Genomic DNA, 26,690 nt, shown 5'->3' on the forward strand with positions numbered 1-26,690 from the left:
GGCAGCTCCGTTAATGTACTGCCTTTTAGACCTTATGTACGCAGAATGACCGCCATCTGTGTATATGGACATCTCTACTCCATGACTCTGGTCATATTAGTGTATTTACGAAACATTATGAAGAGCGCAGATCTCACAAATAAATGTAGGTGCACAGATGTTATACTACACTACTGGCCATTGAAATTGCTACACCAGGAAGATGACGTGCTACAGACGCGAAATTTAACCGACAGGAAGGAGATGCAGTGGTATGCAAATGATTAGCTATTCAGAGCATTCAGACAAGTTTGCCGCCGGTAGCGACTCCTACAACGTGCTGACATGACGGAAGTTTCAAACCGATTTCTCTTACACAAACAGCAGTTGACCAGCGTTGCCTGGTGAAACGTTGTTGTGATGCCTCGTGTAAGAAGGACAAATGCGTACTATAATGTATCCGACTGTGATAAAGGTCGGATTGTATTCTATTGCTATTGCGGATTGTCGTCTCGAGACATTGCTGCTCGCGTTGGTAGAGATCCAATGACTGTAAGCAGAATATGAAATCGGTGGGGTCAGGAGGGTAATAAGTAACGCCGTGCTGGATCCCAACGGTCTCGCATGACTAGCAGTCGAGATGACAAGCATCTTATCCGCATGGCTGTCACTGATCGTGCAGCCACGTCTCGATCCCTGAGTCAACAGATGGGGACGTTTGCAAGACAACAACCATCTTCACGAACAGTTCGACGACGTTTGTAGCAGCATGGACTATCAGCTCGGAGACCATGGCTGCGGTTACCCTTGACGCAGCATCACAGACAGGAGCGCCTGCGATGATGTACTCAACGACGAACCTGGGTGCACGAATGGCAAAACGTCGTTTTTTTTCGGATGAATCCAGGTTCGGTTTAGAGCATTATGATGGTCGCATCCGTGTTTGGCGATATCGCGGTGAACGCACATTGCAAGCGTGTATTTGTCATCGCCATACTGGCGTATCAACCGGCGTGATGGTCTGGGGTGCCATTCGTTACACGTCTCTGTCACCTCTTGTTCGCTTTGACGGCACTTTCAACAGTGGACGTTACATTTCAGATATGTTACGACCCGTGGCTCTACCCTTCTTTCGATCCCTGCAAAACCCTACATTTGAGTAGGACAATGCACGACCGAATGTTGCAGGTCCTGTACGGGCCGTTCTGGATACAAAAAATGCTCGACTGCTGCCCTGGCCAGCACATTCTCCAGATCTCTCACCAATTGAAGAAGTCTGGTCGATGATGGCCGAGCAACTGGCTCGTCACAATACGCCAGTCACTTCTCTTAATGAATTGTGGTATCGTGTTGAAGCTGCATGGGCAGCTGTACCTGTACATGCCATCCAAGCTCTGTTTGACTCAATTCCCAGTCGTACAAGGCCGTTATTACGGCCAGAGGTGGTTGTTCTGGGTACTGATTTCTCAGGATCTATGCGCCCAAATTGCTTGAAAATGCAATCACATGTCAGTTCTAGTATTATGTATTTGTCCAATGAATACCCTTTTATCAACTGCACTACTTCTTGGTATAGCAATTTTAATGGCCGGTAGAGTACAACCCAGTATTAAACATCATATGGACGCATTTTAATTTCATATAACGCCATCACAACTTACATATAGAAAATCTTAGTCGCCTCACTTTATTCACAACAAAGAATCATAATCTTTCTTTGAAATACACGGAGAGAAAGCAGTTTGCATTAACTGTGGTTTGTACTGTAATCAAAAACAGAACAGACTGGTGCCTAAAGGCCACGTTTCGCGTTTCTGTTGTCATTTTTCTTATACCAAACAGCAAGCGACTTACAGTAATTTATTCCTCACTTAAACTCTAGTGACTAAATGGACGTAGCACTTCGCCGAAAATTAGGTCATTATGGTAACAATGTTTTTACACTTTAATTCCATCAACGTATTGATAAACAGATTACTTACTATATTACTACGTTTCCAGGGAGGAACCATTCCTCCCACTCCTCTGGAATTGCGGTGCAACCAGTTTGTCTATCCAGGTACGACTCTCAGTCAGATCCAAACATACGTAGGAGCTTCGACATATGTAGAGCTGGGTCTTGCCGAGAGAGTACTCGCTCCAGAGATACATATATTAAAATTGTAACGATACGGAGGAGATTAGCATGGCCCCTGCAGAAGGATGACCCTCAACAGGCACAGTTAGTTAATGGATCCACGATTAACTTTAGCAAGCGTCATGGAGCGTTCGCAGACAACAAAAACAACGACCAAAATGAGATAAAAAATAAACAACGTCGTTCACAGGTAGCCATAGCGGATAAAATGGTAGCTCTAGTAAGCTCTATCAAAGTGGTATTTCCGGGATCGAGTATAGGTCTGACAGAGATTTTCATTTTTCTCATTCACATACACAGTAGGCGGCTCTTCGTATTCGTGACTGCGATTTTATTTGATGTACTTCAATTCAAATGTACAAGACGCAATGTATGTTGTTCTTAACAACACATCTTTCTTCTTAACACCATAGGCACTGCAATATCGTTAAACGAAAGGTTTACATCTCAGACACTACCTAGGACAATATTTTATACCGAAGTCACCGGGGGCTCGGAACCCCAAATTAGCAGTTACCTCGCATAGAACCAAGTATACACGATGTCTAATAACTACTGAGGTCGCTGATATGGAGTACCTGGCAGTGGGTGGCAGCACAATGCACCTAATATGGAAAACGTACGATTTTGGGGGTGTCCGGATACTTTTGATCACAAAGTGTGCACAGAGATAGGAACTGTCGATGTCATGCCTCGCTCAGGCCCAAGGGCTACTACTGCAGTGGATGACTGCTACCTACAGATTATGTTTCGGAGGAACCCGGACAGCAATGCCACCATGTTGAATAATGCTTTTCGTGTAGCCAGAGGACGTCGTGTTACGACTCAAACTGTGCACAATAGGATTCATAATGCGTAACTTCACTTCTGACGTCAATGTCGCAGTCCATTTTTGCAACCACGACACCATGCAGCGCGGTACGGATGGGCCCAACAACATGCCGAATGGACCGCTCAGGATTGGCCTCATGTTCTCGTCACTGATGAGTGTCGCATATGGCATATGGCTTTAATCAGAAAATCGTCGGACACCTGTTTGGAGGCAACCCGGTCAGTCTGAACTCCTTAGACACACTGTCCAGCTAGCGCAGCGAAGCGGAGGTTCCTTGCTGTTTTGGGGTGGCATAATGCGGGGCCGACGTACGCTGGTGGTCATCGAAGGTGCCGTAATGGTTATACGATACGTAAATGCCATCGTCCGACCGATAGTGCAACTATATCGGCAGCATATTGGAGAGGCACATCTTGTGAATGACATCCTTCAAGATAACGACATCGCTCGACTAGAGTGGCCAGCATGTTTTTCAGACATGAACCCTGGGATAGATTGAAAAGGGCTATTTATGGACGACGTGACCAACGAAACACTCTGAGGGATCTACTCCAAATCGCCGTTGAGGAGTGGAAAAATCTGAACCAACCGTTCCTTGATGAACTTGTGGATAGTATGCTACGACAAATACAGGCATGCATCATTGCAAGAGGACGTGCTACTGGGTATTACAGGTACAGACCTCCGAAGGTCTCTCTGTATGGTGGAACGACATGCAATGTGTGATTTTCATGAGCAATAAAAAGGGCAGAAATGATGTTTATTTGATCTCACCTCCGAACCGAGGTGATGCAAAACCTTTTTTGATGTACGTGTGTTTGAGCTTATTAATTTCAGTTCATACCTGGGATATTTCAAAATATCAGCCACTTGTCTGTTACCGTAACCCTGTGACGTCATCTGTTAGTAGCGTTACTTGGATAAATATTGCCATTTCTGTGTCTGCACTTAAGTAGCTGCAAATAATATTATACATGCAATAGATTATTTCGATATATAACCTGTACTGAATAGTAGAATCAGTATTAAAAAGGAACAAACCACGTAAAACATTTATTTTCCTTGTACGAGAAACTGCACTAGTTAGGCAAAGACTTACTTTATAGGAACAACTTTGAGAGCACTATTCTGTAGCAGTCTGTTCGTTGTCGGAATACCATGTGATGTGTGAGCGATTGTGAGCATTTCGTGATGATCGAGGAAGTACATACGTGTTTTTGTCATCAGTCTACTTTCCTGTGCTAACCTCTTCATATCAGAGTAGCACTTGCAACCTACGTCCTCAATTATTTGCTTGATGTATTCCAATCTCTGTCTTCCTCTACAGTTTTTGCCCTCTACAGCTCCCTCTAGTACCATGGAAGTCAATCCCTCATGTCTCAGCAGATGTCCTATCATCCTGTCCCTTCTCCTTATCAGTGTTTTCCACATATTCCTTTCCTCTCCGATTCTGCGTAGAACCTCCTCATTCCTTACCTTATCAGTCCACCTAATTTTCAACATTCGTCTATAGCACCACATCTCAAATGCTTCTATTCTCTTCTGTTCCGGTTTTCCCACAGTCCATGTTTCACTACCATACAATGCTGTACTCCAGACATACATTCTCAGAAATTTCTTCCTCAAATTAAGGCCGGTATTTCATATTAGTAGACTTATCTTGGCCAGAAATACCTTTTTTTGCCATAGCGAGTCTGCTTTTGATGTCCTCCTTGCTCCGTCCGTCATTGGTTATTTTACTGCCTAGGTAGCAGGATTCCTTAACTTCATTGACTTCGTGACCATCAATCCTGATGTTAAAATTTCTCGCTGTTCTCATTTCTACCATTTCTCATTACCTTCGTCTTTCTCCGATTTACTCTCAAACCATACTGTGTACTCATTAAACTGTTCATTCCGTTCAGCAGATCATTTTATTCTTCTTCACTTTCACTCAGGATAGCAATGTCATCAGCGAATCGTATCATTGATATCCTTTCACCTTGTATTTTAATTCCACTCCTGAACCTTTCTTTTATTTCCATCATTGCTTCCTCGATGTACAGATTGAAGAGTAGGGGCGAAAGGCTACAGCCTTGTCTTACACCCTTCTTAATACGAGCACTTCGTTCTTGATCGTCCACTCTTATTATTCCCTCTTGGTTGTTGTACATATTGCATATGACCCGTCTCTCCCTATAGCGTATCCCAACTTTTTTTCGGAATCTTGAACAGCTTGCACCAATTTATATTGTCGAACGATTTTTCCAGGTCGAAAAACCCTATGAACGTGTCTTGATTTTTCTTGAGCCTTGCTTCCATTATTTGCCGTAACGTCAGAATTGCCTCTCTCGTTCCTTTACTTTTCCTAAAGCCAAACTGATCGTCACATAGCGCATTCTAAATTTTCTTTTCCATTCTTCTCTACATTATTCTTGTAAGCAGCTTCGATGCTTGAGCTGTTAAGCTGCTTGTGCGATAATTTTCGCACTTGTCATTACATAGCAATAAAGGCAACTAAGAATTACGTGTAAATTATTTATCTGCCACTGAATAGCGACTTTACAGCAGAAATCCAGGTAATTGGACTTTTATCGGTAAGAGGTAGTTTCTCGCTAAGATTGAATACAACGTAAATAACGAATTTTTTCATTAACTAGTTTCATGATGCTTCATTACAAATTGTTTTGTCACTCAAGTAAGAAGCGTGCTGTTTCAGCCTTTGCAGTAAACCATTCCGTTTAGTAAATACTCTATTTTATCTGATTAATCTACAAATAGTATTTTAATGCGCATGCTTGGTAGTGCGATTCATTATTGTAGTTACGATACTGCAGTGCCTGTGGTGTTAAGAAGTACGACGGAATGTTATACAGCTGACGGTTTGTCGTATTCGCAACTGAGCATTCATTTCCTCTACTTCACAACGGCACTGCAGTGTCTCTTTCTTCGGACATTCATGCATGCATACATACATCCATTTATTCTATCGTTCTTCTTAACAACAGAGGAATTGAATTATCGCATTTATCCGCCGATACCAACCAGTGATTTTCAGTTAAAAAGTTCTTCCCTTTAATAGAATTACTTAACGTGTGTTGATGTACATATTTTTACGTAGGAACGATGCCCTAAGGAAGTTTGGCTCTGGTCGTGAGTCGTGCACAGATAGAAATCGCTCTGGGTTCGATTCCCAGTTCGGCACGAATTTTCGTTGTTGTCATTCCATTATACAGCTGATAGTTGTCGGTATTTGCAGCTGGCGATACATCTCATACACTACTGTAGTTATTATGTTATTATATTATTATGTAATTCAGTGGACACATCGTTAACTACTGCAAATCAACCTTCCGTTTGTCATATCCATTATATTTCATTATAATTGCCGATTTTCAGCACGTGATCATGAAACGGGGATAATTTTGTCGCACATACTGCAATATTGTTATAGCTCAGTGTCTGGTATTTTCAATAAATTTATATTTTCAATTAATTAGTATTACAGTTCGATCTGCACACTAGTTGGTACGTGTTACTTCCGTAGGTAGCGTGCATTGTTAAGTGTGATTCGGCATGAATAGCGTCACCCATTCCCTGAAGTGCAAGGGCGAGGAAAAGTAGCTCTTAACAAGGGACGGAGCATACAATTGGAGCAGCACGCTCAGGTAGGGCAACGAAGCTTAGGCTTCTTGCTATTGCTCGCTGGTGTGATACAGAAGGAGAGGGTAGTACGGACTCTACGATACTGACCCGTGTCACTTACTGGTGAGTGGTTCTGCAAAGTTGGCCGAACTGCTAATAGCCAGACCCCACCGCAGCTGCATCTAGAAGGCTGACCCATGAGGAGGTTTTACGACCCGCAGACAGTGCGGCCGTGTCCAGCAGCACCGCCAGAGCCCCGTAACGGCGGTAAGTTACTGGCAGGGTCGCCAATAGAGAGGGACGCGCGCATGCTCCACAATGAGAATGGCCGTCTAGCTCTCCCCTCCTTGCACACAGTATTCGCTTAGTCTTCACAGTCCACTCCAGACTAGAATTTAATTTCCTCCGCACCTGACGAGCTTTTTCATGCTGGAGAGTGCAGTCATCGTTACAGTCTTTTCTTCTGAGAAGTGAGTCTGTTCCTTCGTAGTCGCGATCTAGGCTTCTCATTCGACCAGCCCCCACTCCAGATGTCAGTGGACAAGATTATGGAATGCGCACAAAATTTCTTGGCCTGCTCCTTCGGTAGGGATCAGAGAGGATATGGTTCTAAAGGCTGTGAGCACTGTAGGAGTTAACTTCTTAGGTCATCAGTCCCCTAGAACTCAGAACTACTTAAACCTAACTAACCTAAGGACATCAAACACATCCATGCCCGAGGCAGGATTCGAACCTGCGACCGTAGCGGTCGCGCAGTTCCAGACTGTAGCACCTAGAACCGCTCGGCCACCACGGCCGGCGGAGAGAGGATAACCGTTGCGATAGGGGTCTGTTGTAAATGAGACACATTGTACAAACGCATAATTTGTAAGCTACAACTATCGAGTCCGCAAAGAAACGTATTCACAAGTTATGTTAGTAGAATCAACAATTCGACGATACAGACGTTAAATCTCAATAGCTTCTCACTACGGTACTGAAATAAGTCTGATCAGCCAAAGCAGAACAAATGAGACGATGGGCGGCCAGAACGAAATCTAATAACAAAATAAATTGTAGGATTGTTGGGTATCTAGGTACATCTCTTAGTACGGTTCTGTCAGTAAAAAATAAAGCACATCTGTCATGAGGAAATTATTTGTCTGTTGCCTGACTGCCTGCTCGCCAATATTACCTAAAAAAATTGTCGTTCTTCCACGTCTTTCCTGAAGTAGTGAAGGCTTCGGAAGGACATGTAGCTGTTGGCCCCATTATTCCATTAATCTCTCTATTGCGTGATTAGAATAGCTAGCCGTGGCTGCTACCACGTCACGCACTCAAATAAAACACAGTTTTACTACCTCATTTGTCTCTGCGGACACAAATTTACCGAGAGAGTATATTGCCACATGTGCGTCATTCTGAGCCACTTTCGGTGGAGCTGCGGTTGGCGAAGTGGTGCCACGATAAACGGAAGCGCCAAAGGAACTGCTACAGACATGAATATTCAGATACAGACATATGTGAACAGGAAGAATACGGCGCTGCTGTCAGCAAAGCCTATTTAAGACAACAAGCGTCTGATGGAGTTGTTAGATCGGCTACTGCTGCTACAATTGCTGGTTCTCAGGATTTAAGTGAGTTGGAACGTGAAGTCATAGTCGGCACACGAGCGTGCGACGCAGCATCTCCGAGGTAGCGATGAAGTGGGGATTTTCCCTTACGGCCATTTCACGAGTGTTCTGTGAATATAAGGAATCCTGTAACAAATCAAATCTCCTACATCGCAGCGGTCGAAAGAAGATCCTGCAAGAACGGGGCAACGACGACTGAAGAGAATCGTTCAACGTGACGGAAGTGCAACCCTTCCGCAAATTGCTGCGTAGTTCAATGCTGGGCCCTTAACAAGTTTCACTGTGTAAACCACTGAAAGGAACATCATCGATTTGTACTTCAGGAGCCGCAAGCCCACTCGTGTACCCTTGCTGACTGCAAGGCACAAAGCTTTATTCCTCGCCTGGGCCCGTCAACAGCGACGTTGGACTGTTGATTCCTAGACTGGTCGGACGAGTCTCGTTTCAAATTGTATGGAGCCGACGGATGTATACGTGTATGCAGACAACGTCATGAATCCATGGACCCTGCGTCTCAGCAGGGGACTGTTAAAGCCGGTGGAGGCTCTGCAGTTGATGTGGGATCCCTGATACTCCGGATACGACTCTGACAGGTGACACGTAAGCATCCTCTCTGATCACCTGCATCCACTGGGTATCCGAAGAACTTGGGCAATTCCAGCAGGACAATGCGACACACCACAGGCCCAGAATTGCTACAGAGTGGCTCTGGGAAGACTCCTCTGAGTTTAAACACTTCCGCTGGCAGCCAAAGTCCTCAGGCACGAACATTATTTGTGTGTATCTGGTATGTCTTGCAACATGCTGTTCAGAAGGGATCTCTATCCCTTCGTTCTCCTACGAATTGACGGACAGCCCTGAAGGACTTTGTGTTTATGAGACAGATCTGATGATGGTCATTAAAGACCGAAACCGGTAATCCGTTAGGCTGAAAAGATTTTGACCATAGACGTAAATTAAAGGAAACTTAGCCCTGAAGGTTTCGTGGTGTCATTTCCCTCCAGCACCAGTTCAGACACTAGCAGAGTCCATGCCGAGTCGTCTCGCGGCAGATATGCGTGTCCGCGGAGACCCTGCACGATATTAGGCAGGTGTACCAGATTCATTGGCTCTTCATTGTTGTTGTAATTAAACTTCCGCTACTTGAGAGGACCTCCATCAAAAATGACTGATTATAGGAGGATTTAACATAGTGTACACATTTATAAGGGCATGCAGAAGAGCAATAATGAATAATCCATTGAAAGAAAAACATTTTAATTGCCTCATAAGTCGGTAATATTTTTTAACTGGATACCATCTTTACGTTGCAGATCACGAACTGGCTCAGTGTCACGACCATCTGCACCCACGAAAGCTTGGAATGCGCTAGAGATAGTTTTTAACAGTTGTTCGCAGCAGTTTCCGAAAGGTGCACAATGGACTTCTCAACTGTGGTGACACTATCCGTGTGCTGATTGAAGACTCAACGTTGTCTCCAGTATCCTCAGACATGGCAATAGTAACTTCTTGAACAATTTGTAGGGTAACTGTCGCATCTCTCAGGAGAAGTCCACGTATCGCCAGTTTACTCGTATTTCACAATTATTTTCTTCAACCCCGGTTCGGAAAGAGGATCTCTCCGTATTCCTCAAAAGTGTCGATACCTGCGAAGAGCTGCAGCACAACTGCTGCTGTTTTGAAGAAATAAGTTTACAAGTAAAATCCTGTTCACCTAGTACAGAATCATGTAGCCTGTCTGCAACTGTAAAGCGCACTATTTTAGTTTTTCAGCCCAACGTCCGTACCAGTACAGGCGTCTAACGAGAAGTCATGGCATTAACACTTCTAGCAACGTAAATCCTGCAGTGCACAGTCTGAACATCATTCCTATGAAAACTGGTGTTCACACTGTAAATAGTTTTCCATTTAAACGGGCTCAAGTAGTGATAGCCTTCTCCTAACCACCATGCAGTAGACAGATAACTGTGAGAACGCTCCGAGTGCGAATTTCTTTCAGAAATCACAAGATAACTGGCACTTACCTCAGTTATGCCACAGAGACAGCCGTTTTACAATGTAGGTTAATATCCACTAACTGGCGCACGAGAATCTACTATGGAAACTTGGCGATACACTTTCGTCACTCTGGTATTATTGAAACTACGTTCTGTAACTGCATTACAGACGGTGAGCAGCAAGCAATTGTTTCTGCAACAGTTACGCCTCGGACTAGCGTTTCCCACTATATCTGCCATCCTCCATTCGTCCAGTAACCCCAGATGTAGTAATTTTTTTTTAATTTCTACAAAGTGCCAAAATAATCTGTCGTCATAAGGCAGATTTGGTATTTATGTTGACAGTCGTTTCATGATGACACGTATGGGACCGGTACGTATGTTAACAGTAACAGCATGTCGCTTAGCGGTTTGTTAAACACAGCAACTTGTATCATATGATTTGGTGGTAACAATTCATGATGAAGAATGCTATTTTAGTTCAACTAAACGCAAAAATTCGTTTTTGAGGGTGTGCACCATTCTTTGTACGGCGTATTGCTTTAGTCATCATCATGTCGTAGGCATTAGCTCCTAACACGGACCTGAGGTTCTGTAGTTCAGCTTTAAGATTCTGTTCATCGCTGATCCTGGAGGCTCTGTCAGTTAAAGTTGCAGGGCCGATTTCTTTTGCGTAGGATGGTGAAGGAAGGAGGCATTCATGTACCTCCGTGTTGGTGGGCTTTCTATAAACTCTGTGTCAAAGCTTTCGTCAGGTTTACGATATTCTTCCACCTCGAGAAAAGGCAATACCCCGTTCTTTTCTATCTCCGTGGTAAATTGAATTTTGCTGTGCTGCAGATTGAGATCTTGGTGGAAGAATTGAAGAAGTGCTTCAGAAGCTCCCTCAACATCTTAATCACCAGCAGAGTATATCCAATGACAGCACACCTCCATAGTTCGAGGGTCACTAAAAAAGAAATGCACACTACTTTTTTTAAAGCCACCTTTTGTTCTACATGTTTGAAAGTTTTACAGTGTGTACGTACATCCTTTAGGAACAATTTTTTCATTTCTCCACATAATTTCCATCCTTCTCGTCTGCCTAACGCCATCTTGGAACCAGCGCCTGCATACCCGCACGTTAAAATTCTGGGCCATCCTGTTGGAGCCACTGTTTGGCAGAGTTCACAAGGGAGTCATCATCTTCAAACCTTGATCCACGAAAAGAGTCTTTCAGTTTTCCAAAGAAATGATAGTCATATGGAGCCAGGTCAGGACTGTAAGGCGTGTGTTTCATTTTTGTCCATCCGAGTTTTATGATCGCTTCCACGGGTTTTTGACTGACATGTGGCCGTGCATTGTCGTGCAACAGAAAATCATCCTGATCTTGCTGATGTGGTCGAACATGACTCAGTCGAGCTTGAAGTTTCTTCAGTGTCGTCACATATGCTTCACAATTTATGGTGGTTCCACTTGGCATGATGTCCACGAGCGAGAGTCCTTCAGAATCGAGAAACACCGTAGCCAAAATTTCTCCAGCAGAAGGTGTGGTTTTGAATTTTTTTTCCTTGGGTGAATTTGCATGATGTCACTCCAATGATTTTCTCTTCGTCTCTGGTGAAAAATGATGGAGCCATGTTTCATCACCTGTCACAATTCTTCCAAGAAATTCATCTCCACCATTCTCGTACTGTTCCAAAAATTCGTTGCATACCGTTTTTATTGTTTCTTTGTGAGCCACTGTCAACATCCTGTGAATCCACCTGGCACAAACCTTTTTTAACGCCAACACTTTCAGTATTCTGCAAACACTTCCTTCCCCCATCCCAACGTAGCGTGACAATTCGTTCACTGTGATGCGTCCGACAGCAGTCAACAATTCGTTAACTCTCTGCACATAGTCTGGAGGGTGTGCAGTACGAGGCCTGCCGCTGCGAGGACAATCCTCAATATTGCCGTTCCCGCTTTCATCACGTAACGTGCATGCCCACTGACTAACTGTACTGCGATCGACAGCAGCATCTCCGTACCCCTTTTTCAACCTCTTGAGGATGTTTCTCACCGTCTCGTTTTCACCGCACAGGAATTCTATGACAGCACGTTGCTTCTGACGAACGTCAAGTGTGGCAGCCACCTTGAAGACATGGTGTGACGGTGCCACTCTCGGGAACAGGTTGAAATAAGTTTGAAAACGAGCGGGAAGGATGTATATACACACTGTATTTTTACAAAAATAGTGTGCATTTCTCTTGGAGTGACCCTAGTATGTAATAAACTAAACTAGTGCTCATTCAGCAGTTAGCAGTACATCCTGAGGAAGGCGTCTTGCAGTACTCGGAATTTTATAGTTGACGATATGGCCTCAAACATAGAAGGATTTTGTTGACTGTGACAAAGGCCGCGGAAGCCTACGTTTACACTTGTCGGTAGAGTTCTGGTTCATCCGGTGTATTATTTACCATCTGGCGGGCTACATAGTTGTTACATACTAAAGACAAAATAAACAACATTAAAAAGTGCATGTGTCGCCTGCCGACAGCCAACAGGAGCGGCCGCCCCATTCGGAACATACGGAAAGACTCACCCAGAGCACAGGACAAGAATGCGTCTCTGAGCCGCTGCCACATCACTTTGTGTGAGCTATACACGTTTAGATTATTCCGGCTGATCCGGCCCGGCCTCACTGCCTGATTACCGCCGCCGTGTAGTGGGCCTTAAGCGCCACCGTCCCTGCTGGAATCAATAAGGCGTCCTGTTGCAGGTGAGCCGTGACGAGTCCCTGATCCCTGTCGCGATCCGCCCCCGCACCTGCCAGGGGTAGGCTCTCGCGAGCGGCGGCTCGACCTGGAAGCTCTTCCCGCCGCTCTCGGGCTTCCCTCGACGCCCAAAAAAATTGAATCCCGCTTTCTTTCTCTCCCCGAGCCGCGGCGCCGCCTACACCTGTCGCCCGCCTCACAGCGTCGCGACCCTCTCTGCCCCTCCCACCATCCCACCAGCTTCCCAGCTGCCGCCCGCCGTATGCGGCCTCCAACTTCATCACATCGACTTGCAAACGCGACGCACCCACTGGATCCCCCCCCCCCCCCCCAATGTTGCTACTTTGCATACATCACCAGTTTCCTGATTGCGTTTCCGTGGCTACTCCGTTTCTCGTCCGGAAGGCGTGTTTCCGGGTGACCAGACAACAGAGTCTGCGTCCATGTACAAACCCGACCGCACCGTGCGGTCGTGACACGAGTAAACATTACCTGTGTTACGAAAAACTGATGACCTCACCTCGGTTGCTCAGTTTTCCTTTAATAAGTGCGACTTCATTCTCTCATCACGGCGAAATTCGTTCACCAAAAAAGACTAGACTACATAAATATCAGTTCCAGTTACTGTTTTTTCAAATACTGAAACGTCCCCTTAGAAAAATTAAACGTGACTGTCCTTAAACTGACACACAATAGTTTTTAGCGCAACGCAATCTGACTTCCAAAAATCCCTACGAAAGAATGGCCCTGACTAACATTAACCTATACGTTTCACAAATCACTTACCTCACAAAAATCTTCGTTACTCAAGCTACTGCAATACAGCAAGCGCCACTACTGCCAGCTAAATAAAAGATTCAAACTACTGAAGGCACTAACTACTGATAGGCATAGTTAGCAAATCAAAGACTTTAATACAGAACAAACAATGTATTTACCTTAACAGTCATAATATATATATCAGTTCATGACACCAATTCTTATAAATTTCAAAACTCCGCCATCTCTCCCCCCACGTCCACCACCGCTGGCGGCTCACCTCCAACTGCGCAACGCTACGCGCTGTTAGCATCCAGCTGCCGCTGCCCAACACTATAATGCCAGACAACAATGCAAACCAGCCACAGACTGCACATGGCACAGCCAGTGATTTTCATACAGAGCGCTACGTGGCGGCGGCGTTACCAATAAAAAAAAAAAAAACTTAAACATCCTACTTACAATACTGATGCATGAAAAATCAAAGACCTGGTAATTAACGCACAGAAAAGTGGTTCAAATGGCTCTGAGCACTATGGGACTTAGCTGCTGAGGTCATCAGTCCCCTATAAGTTAGAACTACTTAAACCTAACTAACCTAAGGACATCACACACGTCCATTCCCAAGACAGGGTTCAAACCTGCGAACGTAGCGGTCACGCTGTTCCAGACTGTAGCACCTAGAACCGCTCGGCCACCCCGGCCGGCTAATTAACGCATAGACGATAAGAAGTTAGTTACACGTAACGCCCCAGGCTGAAATATTTGCTCAGTTCAAAAATGTTGAAATGTGTGTGAAATATTATGAGACTCAACAGCTAAGGTCATCAGTCCCTAAGCTTACACACTACTTAACTTAAAGAATCCTTAGGACAAACACACACACCCATGCCGGAGGGAGGACTCTAACCTCCGCCGGGACTAGCCACACAGTATTTGCTCAGAGTGGTGCATTGTCATAGGAAAGAAACTGTTTCAGATTTCCTGCAGAGACAGTTCTGCAACGCTTCAGATAACAAATGCATTATAATGTACAAATTAAATGGCATGGCACTCCATAGGATACAGGAAATCATAGCTACTGTTGACAATGTGGCTAAATTACACGCATAATTCTGGCGGTATATTGACAAAAGCAATGTCGTGTCCAGCTGCAGTGAAAAGATGCGAACAACTCGACTCGACTAAGGCCCAGTGGTACGCCGATGCTGTGGCATGTGGAAAAAGTGGCTAGATATGTGCATGTTGTAGTCCCATTGCCAATAACCAGTTCGCAACCGTTCGTGCAAACTCGTGTGGGGTCACAAGTCCCCTTATCTATGTTGAGTAGTTTTAAGATTTGCCACTGCTGCCCTTACAATAGGACAAACCTGTGGCGAACGTCTGTGCTCTGTGGACGCCCACAATCACGTCTGTTGTGTAAGAGCACAGTACATCCTAACTTTTGACACCTAGGGATTTATTGGTTATTTTTCCTTTAGTGCTGTTAAATGTAATGTAGATGTAGTAATCGGAAATACACGGCACTAAATCTACTGCGCTATGCTACATCGCTCCTCTGGAGTAGGTGAAACTTGGCAGCAGGGTCGCGAGCGCACGTTCAGTTGTGCATGTTTTAAGGAGCTTTGGCGCATGCGCAACTGGTGTGACGTAATTGCCTTATAAGCCAAATACACGCGGATTTGACAAACAGCGTACACGGTTCACGGCGTGCACAGCTGCCCCTTAGTACCCTTTAGGAGGCAGCACACAGCAGCAGACATTTATCACCGTTCTCTTGGCCTAACTCCCGCTAGACAGTAGCACATCCATAGATATGCCAAATCATTGACCACATAGTAAAATTAGATCGGACTTCGTTATATGTTATGCTGATAGAAAATCCTATTTGTGGGATTCTGAATGAGTTTCATTACATTAAGTTCTGCATTTTATCATACAGTAATACATTTGAGCAGCTGAGAACCAGCAAGTATCGTCGATTGTGAGACTATAGCATATATTCGTGCTTTTAGCATCTGCTGATCTTATCGTGGATCATGTTTATCTTTACTGTAGGCCCACATTGTATGAACACTGACGAAGAGATCTCTCACTGGCTTCTCTGATGTTGGCTCGTAGACACTGTGCTTTTGTCCCTTACGGCTCTCGGCGCTTCATTTGTATTCTAGTCAGCTGACCTTGATGGTAGACAGTACTACTTGAATTTAATCATTACTTTGCGAGAATCGGTTTTCCTGTACATTGTCCACAGGAATCGATACTCGTATATAGACTCCTGATAAAAGATAGATCACGTGTACTAGTAACAGGGATCCAAAAGTAAAGGCGCAAAGGGAGTCAGTTACCCGTTTGGCAGTGCTGGAGCCTTAGGATGGGGGTAATACGCCACCGAAACTAGTCGTGTGATAGAATAAAGACATCCTCAAGATACAGCTGTGGTGGAACTTTTGGTCATGTATTGTGGAAGTATCGGAGTGAGAACTTTTAGAGTAAGATTGAGAGGTGGCTACACTGAGCCTCAGCGCCAGAGATTGCGCCAAAGAGTATTATTCCGCCGCCTCCACTGGCGCAGTAGTTGTTCAGAGAATGTCGAGGGCAGTTGTAGTTCAGAGGTTGCCGTGGGCCGTGCATGTTGAGAGGATGTCGAGAGCAGTACTAGTTGAGAGCATGTCGTGTGCAGTTATTGTTCTGTTGAGCGAGAGAGTAGATGCTGTTCGGTTGGTGTAATGTATATACAGAAGATGTTGCAATGATCACAGTGTATTTTTCGTCAGTATATATGGAGATAACAAAAAATTGTCTTATTTCAAATCTTCTTAATAAGAATGCCTCTTGGTCACATGTTCAGTCAACAAAGCATCTGGCTCATGTTCATGTATTAGACTTGTAATTCTGGTTTCTATGGCCAATTATATTATTTGTGGTTTTTCAATTAGTTCACTGTAAATAGTGTTTGAAATTTTCTTGTCGTATTGAGGAACAACCGTGCCAGATACATGTATGTTGAATCACACTACCACACACATAACAGTTACGTTTGTGCTTTGTTGTTGCATAGCTTTTGTAGTTGCAGGGGACTTTAATCAATCGTTTAACGGAAATTTCCTTTCATTCTTTATTGTTATTTTATGCAGTCAGATTGCGTACTAATACTAGTCAGGGCCAACCGGATACGAGACTTCGTAACCGGACACACAGTTACTAAAATTACTTTTATTGTATATTTTTTTTAAAATTAAGCCCCCAAGTAAGATATCTAGTAAACGACTCACAATAGCATCCTGGAGAAAACACAACTAACATTCTAATTTACCCTAGTTTTGGTTTTTTAGTGTCAACAGGCATTGTTCATTTAAAAAAAGGTGTGACTCCACAAAAATACACTTCCTATGTGTTGTTACAATGTCTTTATTGGCTAAAAATACAAACCCATGACAAACCAATGCATTCTGTGAGAACCGCACATCAATATCTCTCTCCACTTCCACAGTTTAAGTCTTGTCAAGAAAAAAACAGACCACTTTGAACAACTAGAGGTAGCACGTTCATATTCACAGGTGATGTACACTAGTATGCTCTGCAGAAACGATTAACGTTTGAACCATGTCGGCCTATGGGTTGAAAGTTAACATCAATATCACTGCGAAACATCATCTACCGGTAAAATGTGTCTATGGCCCTCGTTGGCGGTATAAATAGAGGCTAGCTGATTAGTACGACTTGAGCAGGCGTGTAGGATGCCTCGCAGATGCCGCGCGGCGTTAGCCGATCGGTCTGGGGCACCTTGCCACGCTTTGCGTTGCTCCCCCCGTCGGAGGTTCCACTGTTCCCTCGGGCATGTATGTGCGTATGTGTGTTGCCCTTAGCTAGTTTGATTATGTAGTGTGTACGCCTAGGAACCGATGAACTCAGCAGCTTGGTCCCATAGGAATTTTCCACAAGTTTTCTCGCATATGTATGAGCGAACCGTACTGTCATATCAGTGAGTTTGAAAGAGGTCGCGTTATTGTCACAAGAGAATGTGATGCATTCATTCGGGAAACTGCAGCTCATGTGGGCCGAATTTTTACTGCAGTCAAGAAGTATGTGCAGAATGGTTTACGGAAAGTCGTAGAATACGATGAAGGTTTAAGCCACACGATCCAGACCACACCACGAGAAAATCGACACCTCACCCAAATGACATTGCAGGACAGATGCGCTCCTACTCGGCTCTGATGCAACAATTAAACAGTATAAAACATCGTACACTATCAAGGGTCACAGTCCATCGCCATTTATTACGCCATGGGTTACGTCGCGACGTCCATTTCTCCGCAAACTTTGGAAGAGTGTGCAGAAATTAGGTGTATGGAATACGTCACTGGGAACAGGAATGGTATCATACAGTGTTTTCGGTTTAGCCCAGAGTCTGTTTGGAAATGGGGCCTCACTTAGGTTCGTCACAGACAGACGGAGCGGTATCATAGTAACTGCATTCGCACAAAACACGCAGCACTAACCCAAGGCCATATCAAATCGGCTACTATTGGGTACAACCACAAATCACAGTTCCTGTGTTTCCAGGGGACTGTGACCAGTGAGACCTATGTGAATGACATCCTGCAACCCATAGCCATACCCTTTCTGTATAACACCTAGACACCATTTTTCAGCAAGACAATGCACGACAACATGTTGCTGCACGAACACGTGCCTTCTTGATGTCACAGAATGTCAGACCTCTGCGCTGGCTAATAAGATCACCAAACTTCTCACCAATCGAAAATGTGTGGGGTGTGGCGAAACGGATGCAGCATTGTGACCCAATTCCGACCACCACAGATGGACCTTTCAATCAGGTGAATGTAGTATGGATGGCTGTACCCCAAGATACCATTCGCGTCGATGCCATTATACATGGAACAAGTTATCAGTGCCCGTGGTAGACCCAATGCCTACAAGGCAACAGGACACAGGCTGAAACGACTGAAATATCAATTCTGCAGAACATACTAATATAAAAGTCCTGTGAATTTGAACATTCTATCCCTAGTCGTGCAAGGTGTTCTGTTTTTCTGAACATGGGTGTGTTAATATTATTATTATTATTATTATTATTATTATTATTACACTGAATAAACTGGTATACCTGCCTAATATAGTGTAGGGCCCTCGTGAGCCACAACACGACGTGGCATGGACTCAAATAATGTCTGAAGTATCCCTGGAGGGAACTGATACCATGAATCCTGCAGGGCTGTCCATAGATCCGTAAGATCTCTTCCGAACAGTACATTGCAAGGCATCCCAGATATGCTCAAAAATGTTCATGCCTGAAGAATTCAGTGGCCAACGGAAGTGATTAAATTCAGAAGCCACTCTGTAGCAGTTCTGGCACTACTGGGTGTCGCATTGTCCTGCTGGAATTGCCAATCCGACTGAATGCACAAAGGACATGAAATGATGCAGGTGATCAGACAGGATGCTGACGTCACCTGTGAAAGTAGTGTCTAGACGAATCGGCTGTCCAATGCACATGCCCTCACACCATTACGGAACCTCAGCAACTAGAACAGTCCCTGCTGGCATGAAGGGTCCCTTGGATTCATGAGGATGTCTCTGTAAATGACCGTTGAAGATGCAGTTTGAAACGAGACTCATCCAACCTGGCAACATGTTTCCAATCTTCAACAGTCCAGTGTCGGTGTTGACGGGCTCAGGTGATGAGTAAAGCTTTTGGTCGTGAAGTCAGCAAGGGTCCACGAGTGAGCCTTCGGCTCCGAACGCATATATCGATGATGTTTCGTTGAGTGGTACGCATGTTCACTCTAGATGATGACCCAGCATTGAAATCAGCAGCAATTTGCGGAAGGGTTGCTTATCTGTCTCGTTGAACGATTCTCTTCAGTCGTCGTTGGTCCCGATCTCGCAGGATTTTTCCAGCCGCAGCGACGTCGGAGATTTAATGTCTTAACAGTTTACTGATATTCACAGTACACTCGTGAAATGGCCGTACAGAAAAATCCGCACTTCATCGTTACCTTGAAGGTGCCGTGTGCTGTGGCCGAGCGGTTCTAGGCGCTTCAGTCCGGAACCTCGCTGCTGCTACGGTCCCAGGTTCGAATCCTGCCTCGGGCACGGATGTTTGTGACGTCCTTAGGTTAATGAGGTTTAAGTAGTTCCAAGTCTAAGGGACTGATGACCTCAGATGTTAAGTCCCACATAGCTTTTAGCCATTTGAACCCTTTTGAAGATGCCGTGTCCCATCTCTCATGCGCCGACTGTAACACCATGTTCAAAACCATTTAAATGTTTATAACGTGCCGCTGTAGAAGCAATAACTGATCTAACTGCGCCAGACACTTGTCTTATATAGGCGTTGCAGAACCTGCGTTGCCATATTCTGCCTGCTTCCTTAAGTCTGTATATTAATACGTGTGCCTATACCAGTTTCTTTAGCGCTTCAGTGTATTATAATTACTATTAGTGTCAGATTATTATTATTATTTTCTTTCCTTTCTCAGACGTTATGTCTGGTTAAAAATGGAAAGTGAAGCGGACCTTGATCAAGCGTGACTTCCTTTTAACTGTACTTACATGTTACATTGCATTTAGGAACTTTCGGGTAATTGAACATGTATCAATAATTACAGATTTCAGTGGTTGTATATATATATATATTTGGATGTAGCTGTATTGAGTTGATGTACTGCTCGATATTGTGTGGTAAGACTCCTGTAGTTGATAGTATAGTTGGAATGATGTCAACTTTATCCTGATGCCACATGTCTTTGACTTCTTCAACCAGTTGGATGTATTTTTCAATTTTTCTCCTGTTTTCTCCTGTATATTTGTTGTGTTTGGTATGGATATTTCCATTAGTTGCGTTAATTTCTTCTTTTTATTGGTGAGTATGATGTCAGGTTTGTTATGTGGTGTTGTTTTATCTGTTATAATGGTTCTGTTCCAGTATAATTTGTATTCATCATTGGTCCAGTACATTTTGTGGTGCATACTTGTATGTGGGAACGTGTTGTTTTATTAGTTTACATTGTATGGCAAGTTGTTTTTGCTACATTTTCATGTCTTCTGGTGTATTCTGTATTTGCTAGTATTGTAGATCCGTCTGTGATGTGATTTACTGTTTCTATTTGTTGTCTGCGAAGTTTGCATTTATCTGTTGTAGTATTGGGATCTTTAATAATACGCTTATTATTATTATTATTGGGAAGGTTTTGACATATCTTCATAAAGTGCTGGAAATTTGTGGTAAGGTCATCAGTCCCTAAGCTTACACACTACTTAACCTAAATTATCCTAAGGGCAAACACATACACCCACGCCCGAGGGAGGACTCGAACCTCCGCCGGGATCAGCCGCACAGTCCATGACTGCAGCGCCCAAGACCGCTCAGATAATCCCGCGCAGCTGCTAAGGACAAAACACACACTCATGCCCGAGGGAGGACTGGAACCTCCGACGTGTGGAGCACGTGCCGTGACGAGGTGCCCCAGACCGCTCGGCTAATCCCGCGCGGCCGCTAAGGACAAAACACACACCTACTCCCGAGGGAGGACTCGAACCTCCGCCGGGATCATCCGCACAGTCCATGACTGCAGCGCCATAGACGCTCGGCCAATCCCGTGCGGCTGCTAAGGACAAAACACACACCCATGCCCGAGGAGGAGTCGAACCTCCGGCGGTGGAGTCGCACGGGCCGTGACGAGGCGCCTCAGAGCGCGCGGCTACCCCGCGCTGCCATAAAGTGCTGTTCCTGATGTAGAAGAGGACCTTAAGACCGTAATCTGGTTAGACTAAATAAGAAATGGACAAATAAGTAAATAAAGCGGTGAGCAGCTAAAACTACAATACTGCAGAGAGTATGTGGCGGAGACGTGTGTAGAGCGCTCAGATGGACCGCCGCCGCATATTGCCTTCAGTACCCAGACAGCTCTGCATCCCACCCTCCTTCCCCTCCTCTGGCCTGCCACAGAGTGCGTAATCCGCGACGGCTGGGGCCGCAGTCTTACCCGCGGAGAAATTGGCATTGACAGCGGGCCGCCAAGACTTCCCCGAGCCGCGGTGACAGCTATCCGCAGCCGTTCCCACTCCTGCTCTCAATCACTTAGTGCCGGCCGAAAGCGGGGGCCGCGGGTCCAGCGGCGCAGTGCCGTCGCCGTGTCAATAATTCAGCGGCGTCGGCGTCGGCCCGTGCCGGCGTGTAGCGGTGCGGCCGTGACAGCCACCTGCCTCTTCTGTTCTTTGTTCCGAGGCCGCGCGCAGAGGGGGGGCCCCGAAAAACAATAAAAAGGGAAAGCAGCCGCAAGGAGCAGAGAGATTGCCTGTTGAATTCGAAATGACTGCGCGCCGACGAGCGAGATGCTCAGAGAGCGCGCGCCGGCTCGTAAGAGGACAATCGACCATCCGTCAGGCGTGCAAAAAGTGACGTAGTGAGTCGCCGCCACTCGAGACATCTGAGGGCTCTCAGTGGACAAGTTTTCCTGTACTTCTGCTCGCGATGAGCCCCTCTGCAATGTAGCTAGCGGGGTGGCAGTTCGGCGAGAAACATCTGAAGTTTGTCTCTTCCGTAATTTTGTTTAACTGCAAAGTATGGCAGCGTTATAATACCACCAGGGTCAAAATCTAGCCGGAATGCACCCTGTGCTGATGAAAAGTGTACAGAAACAGAAGCTGCTACAAAAATGGATCGCCGGCCGGTGTGGCCGTGCGGTTCTAGGCGCTACAGTCTGGAATCGCGTGACCGCTACGGACGCAGGTTCGAATACTGCCTCAGGCATGGATGTGTCTGATGTCCTTAGGTTAGTTAGGTTTAAGTAGTTCTAAGTTCTAGGGGAATGATGACCTCATGCGTTAAGTCCCATAGTGCTCAGAGCCACATTTGAACAGAAACGGATCGCAGCGCTCTCCATCATCACAGAAAACCGAGTCGTGACCCATTTGGTCAGGTAGAGTGTATTTCCTACTAAACAAAATTACTTTATGCTGATTTAATTCTTATGCTGAAGAAGCAGATCACCTGACAGTCTTCCCAAGGGTCGAAAGGACATGCAGGCTATGCAGAAGCATAGCTTTCTACCCACCGAGTGCCCCGCACACCAACCCCGTCCGCCCGCCACCCTTTCCATTAAATTTGTTGACAGCATAGAAAGCACATTATATTTCTAGTATAACTTGCAGGAGATTAGGACGTGGATGTTACCTGTTGCGTTTAGTTACGACGGAAAGATTAGAACAGTAGTAAAATTCAATCTCCGCAAAGCCAAGCCAATGATTTCTCCGTACACTTTACATCTGCACGCGATGATTGCGTTTACTTAAACTTATGGACTGACTTTCTTCGGGTTCATAAACATTTATTTTTATCTGCTATCCGTTATTACTTTTTTGTTGTAATTTCAAGAACTGACACGTTCCATGACCTTGGAGATTTCCTCCTCAATTTGCTCCTATGGAACTTGACGTGTAAATAAATAAATGAAACCTCTCTTCTGAAGCTGGAGGTGTTATTCAGTTCTCTAACATAATGCCGGAGGTTATGCCAGGGTCGGGTCCCTGCTACTGAGAAAGACTTCAACCAAGTGGCTGAACGATGCAGTGGAACAGATAGGATTTTTCCCTAATACAGGTACTAACCGCAGGAGAGTTTCTGTAAAGTTTGGAAAGTAGGAGACGAGATACTGGGAGAAGTAAAGCTGGGAGGACGGAGCGTGTGTCGTGCTTGGGTGGCTCATATGGTAGAGCACTTCCCCGCGAAAGGTAAAGGTCCCGAGTTCGAGTCTCTTTCCGGCACACAGTTTTAATCTACCAGGACGTTTCAATTTGTGTTGTAATTGTCAGCTGCTGTCACTTGCGTGAAGAACACACGTGCTGATGAAGCTCGTATGTATGAAATCAGATACTAATATCGCTACCTTGTCCTAATCATGCACGAGTGTACAGGGCTGAAGATGACGTGACGGGAACGTCGAAACTGGTTGGTTAATAAAACAATTACTAAATAACGTCTGTTGGTACAGCATTACTACATTTCATCTACCAGCCGCTGTCCAAAGCTCCTGAGACCAAGATGGAATGATTTTGTTTGGGAGTTCGGCACAAGCAGAAGCTTAATCCTTAAAAGAAACACGACGACGAAACCTTTTATCTGTTTATTTTCACTATGAAACTTAACTATGGTGATTTACCAGCTCCGCTCCTTCAGTAGTACTACTTAAACACATCACGTGGAAGAAGCTGTAGTAGTTTGTTGTCTGACTTAATTACCTTTTGTGACTGCACTATTTTGGTTTTGTTATTTTCTTTGATGATGTAGTTTTTGTGATAACCTCTCCTTCAGCAGGTGAATCTATAGGAACAACACTCGATGAACACTACATAGTGAAATATTAGATAGAGATATGTGTTGATATCAGATTCAAAAACCAGATTACAGTCATTACATGTTTTGTATCCAGTTTGAACAATAGACACCTCATGTGGCACAATAGCTTTCCAATAATTTACAATAATTGTGTAAATTAATAAATTAATCCTTAATTTGAGCATCATACCATTAATATACGTGCATATAATTACAGCAAAAGCAGCCCTCGGTTGTAAAAAATAAGTCTTTTGACCTATGTTTCGGTACAACTATCAGTTCCTTCACGCCTTCATCAGAAGTTAAACATTCAAACTGCACTATAACATAAGTACGAGAATTATGGGAAACTTTTGAGTAGTAGAAAGAAACACTACGTACATGTAACGTATAAAATAAATATCCAGCGATAAAGCTTTAGCCACAAAATTTTGAAAAATAATACATGGGAAGCAAGCCAAAATGGGCTGCTCTTACATGTCGAGTCAAAGATAACAACAGACTGAAGCGCCTGCGTTAGCAGTTGCGTGCAGATGTACATTACACCAAAAGTGCCATCTAGTAGCCGCAAATACAGATAGGCTTCTTAACATGCAAAATATAAACAGATGAATATTATGATGAACATTGTTTAACACATGACGTAAAAGGCAATGTATTATCTGACAGCAGCAGACATGGTAACTTTTTGTCTATATAATAGCTTAGAAGTACAGTTTAAAGGCTGGAAATGCCATTATACAATTACAAAGGGAGCTGAATAACTCAGCGTTTAGAAAAGATATATAACATGAAATGCAGCCAATATAAACCACTTAATAAACAAAAAATTATGATTCCACTTAGATAGAGAAACATTTCGATAACTGCACGAGGGAACATGAAATCAAGTACCAAGTAACGGCTTTATACTGTTGAAGCAGCTTTGTAGCTACTCATTAAGAAAGACGCTATCATTTGGAGAAAGAAGTTTAAAAAACTGTAATTCTTCGAGAACATCCAATCGACGTCCTTTCTTCTCTGTGTGCAAAGTGTTAATATCGCGAACAGCTTTAGCCGGGTGACCTGTAGTCAGAAGGTGGTCGGCAAAACACGAATACTGGGCGTTAGTGCCATTTTTTTTAATTAAAAGATATTCTTTGTATCTGACCGTAAGGGGACGTCCTGTTTGTCCTATGTAGTAAGAAGAGCAGGTGTCGCAGAAAATCTTACAGACACCAGAGTTTTCGAAAGAAGAACGAATCGATTTTAAATTAGGAAAAAAAAAATTCAGGCTATTGTTGGTTGAAAAGGCGACGTTACAGTTGTGTTTATAACTTGCGTATATTTGTATTTCGCCTCGTAACGTCACTCTCAATTCAGTATCACTTATCTGTTTCTGCAACTGTATAACTACATCCAATGAGGCCGCTGACCCTTTTTTTATTTGATTTTTTTTACTGTTATTATTATTGCTTATTATTGCTTTTATCATAATCTGTATGTATAGCACCTGCTGTAAAAATACTGCCAGCATTTAATTTATTAAGTCTTAGTCATGTTTATCATTACATTTTATTATTGCTTTTATCATAATCTGTATGTATAGCACCTGTTGTAAAAATACTGCCGCATTTACTTAATTAGGTTTTAGCCACTACTCTTTATTCATATTATCACTAGAGTAAGCTAACATTCTCATTTAAACTATTGTCATGATGTAACTCTGATGTGTGAAATGCTGCATGTGTGGAACACTGATCCGATGTAAGAGAGGGCCTGATGGCCCTAATCTGATCAGGTTAAATAAATAAAATATAAGGCGAGAAACGGGGCTATACTCAAACGGAGTAGAAAACAACGAGAAATAAAAATACTTTTTCTTTGGTTAATTGTGGCGTTTTCCAGTCAGGGGGACGGTCTGGCAACCTGTCACTGGTGTCATCCATTTTTTAATAGAAGTAGTAGTAGCTGTAGTATCAGTCGCAGTGTGCTCAGCAGTGGTAGTGTTCGGCAAGTATAGGTGAAAACTTAAGCTGCAACGAAATCAAAGTTTCAGCCGAGCTTGGAGACATGCTCATAAAGACTAAATGACAAGGTCGCTATATGAGAACATTAGGAATTCCTGGTTTTTGCAGCGCTTTGGTTTTTAAACCCTCCCGGTTAAATTATTGTTCAAAGAAATTTCGTGCTTGCAGCCAGTCATCGGGTTCTACAGTCCACAGCTTCGACTCGGAACCTGACAGTCATCCTCAGGAGAACCATCGGATTAAGTCTAAATATCGAGGGATGTAGTAAACGATCGGCTGCAGGCCTAACATTCCTTTAAACTGTCACAAAAAGATCAGTCACACTGCCTGATAGAAAAAATAAATAACCCGAATGACATGGTCGTCAATTTAAATTTGTACAAGTAGACACCATCGGCGGGTGCATAAATTCTCTGGACCAAGTTGAACTGCCGCCAGAGTACATTAGTGTTGTTCCCAGATTTGGTAGGATATATGAGAAGCGTGAATGACGTCAGATGTCGGATGATAGCTTTGAAGCACACGGGGAAGACACACAATTCTCTGAGACAGTGTTATCAGCACTAATGTAGTTTTAAAGAGGCCTCACTGCAGGACTCCGTTTGGCCGGCAGACGCTGGTCAACCCGACCACGTG

The 26,690-nt window shown here is 44.2% G+C and overlaps 1 pseudogene; it reads left to right on the top strand.

Moving 5' to 3' along the window:
• Positions 1–2,109: 2,109 nt before the first annotated feature.
• Positions 2,110–2,210, top strand: LOC126268507 (U6 spliceosomal RNA; annotated as a pseudogene).
• Positions 2,211–26,690: the final 24,480 nt, after the last annotated feature.

The sequence above is a fragment of the Schistocerca gregaria genome, chromosome 4 (assembly GCF_023897955.1).
Source record: "Schistocerca gregaria isolate iqSchGreg1 chromosome 4, iqSchGreg1.2, whole genome shotgun sequence".
NCBI lineage: Eukaryota > Metazoa > Arthropoda > Insecta > Orthoptera > Acrididae > Schistocerca > Schistocerca gregaria.